Genomic DNA, 2073 nt, shown 5'->3' with positions numbered 1-2073 from the left:
ATCTATCTATCTATCTATCTATCTATCTATCTATCTATCTATCTATCTATCTATCTATCTATCTATCTATCTATCTACCTATCTACCTACCTATTTATCTATTTCCTCCAACAACCCTAATACTGAGAAAGGTCTCATGAGTTACACATACCATCTTTCCACGTAGGAATGTAAACAGTTCAACTTTAATAAGTCTCTTATGATTTGTTTCCTATTCACTTTTTCATGCTTCTTTTGATTCTTGTATTTGAAAGTTAAATTTTCTGTTCAGCTCTGGTCTTTTCACCAAGAATGTTTGAAAGTCCATAATTCTTTGAATATCCATATTTTCCCCTGAAGTATTATATTCAGTTTTGCTGGGTAGGTGATTCTTGATTTTAATCCTAGCTCCTTTTTGACCTCCAGAATATCATATTTCAAGTCCTTTAATCTCTTGAAGTAGAAGCTGCTAGAACTTGTGTTATCCTGATTGTGTTTCCACAATACTCGAATTGTTTCCTCCTGACAGCTTGTATTATTTTCTCCTTGATGTGGGAACTCTGGAATTTGGCTATAGCATTCCTAGGAGTTTTCTTTTTGGGATCTTTTTCAAGAGGTCAATGGTCAATTCTTTCTGTTTTTCCTTCTGGTTCTAGAATATCAGAGCAGTTTTTCTTGATAATTTATTTAAAGATGATGTCTAGGCTCTTTTTTTTATTATAACTTTCAGGTAGTCCAGTAATTTTCAAATTATCTTTCCTGGATCTATTTTCCAGGTTAGTGGTTTTTCATTCTTTTGAATCTCTTTTATAATATCTTGATTTCTCATAAAGCCATTAGCTTCCATTTCCTCCAATCTAATTTTGAAGAAATTATTTCTTCAGTGAACTTTTGAACTTCCTTTTCCATCTGGCCAATTTGACTTTTTAGGGCATTCTTCTCCTCAGTGGCTTTTTGAACCTCTTTTGCCATTTGAGTTAGTCAATTTTAAGGTGTTATTTTCTTCAGTATTTTGGGGGTCTCCTTTAGCAAGTTGTTGACTTGTTTTCATGATTTTCTTGTATCACTCTCTTTTCCTTACCTAATTTTTCCTCTTCTCTTATATGATTTTCAAAATCCTTCTTGAGCTCTCCCATGCCTTACAATCAGTTCATACATTTCTTGGAGGCTTTTAATGCAGGAGTTTTGACTTTGTTGTCTTCTTCTGGTTCTATGTTTTGGTCATCTTTGTTACTAAAGAAAGATTCTATAGTCTGATATCTCTTCCTCTGTTTGTTCATCTCCACAGCGAATTACCTGACCTTTGAGTCTTTGCCACGGTAGAACTCTGCTTCTAGAATGTAGAGTGCTGTGTCCCAAATTTCTGGGTTTTGAGCAGGTGTTGTCAGACTTTCATCTAGGCAACTGCCTCAGAACTGTGAGGAGAACTGTCTTTTCCCAGCCTCAACAATTTCTGCTCCAGGATCGCCACTCAAGATGGGGACCTAGATCCAAACAGGGCAAAGCAAGAGGATCTTGCCTCAGCACCAGCAAAGAGATTCCTGCAATTTTCCTCTGGTCAGTCTCTTGGTCTCCCCACCATCTTTGGACCTGGACCTCTGGAAGCAGTTGCTGCCACCTCTTGCTCTTCTCTCACTCAGATCTGAGAGTTTCCCCACTGACCTTTTACTTTCTCTTTGCCGTTTACTGAATGAGAGGTTTGGAAACCACCACAGCTGCCAGTGATTCAGTCCCCTGAAGTCTGCTCTGGCCAATCTGTGCCATGGGTCTGTGCCAGCATGAGGACCATGCTCCACTCCCAGACCAGTACGATAGACCCTTCCTGGCCATTTGCCCAGCTGCTTCAGTGGGAGATTTGTTTCACTCTTTCATTTTTGTGGGTTCTGTAGCACTAAAATTTGTTTTGAGTCATTTTTTACAGGTATTGAAGGTGGTTGGGGAGTGAGCTCAAGCAGGTTTCTGCTTTTACTTTGCCATCTTGGTTCCATGCCCTCCTTTACAGGCCCTGTCTAATCATCCTGCTTCTCTTTGCTTTATTCTGAATTTTTTTTCCCCTTCTCTCTCTCTCTCTCTCTCTCTCTCTCTCTCTCTCTC

The sequence above is a fragment of the Petaurus breviceps genome, unplaced genomic scaffold (genome assembly GCF_028583685.1).
Source record: "Petaurus breviceps papuanus isolate PSGF00001 unplaced genomic scaffold, PetGlider_PUasm1.0 66, whole genome shotgun sequence".
Classification (NCBI taxonomy): Eukaryota; Metazoa; Chordata; class Mammalia; order Diprotodontia; family Petauridae; genus Petaurus; species Petaurus breviceps.
Note: the sequence above shows the minus strand (reverse complement) of the source record.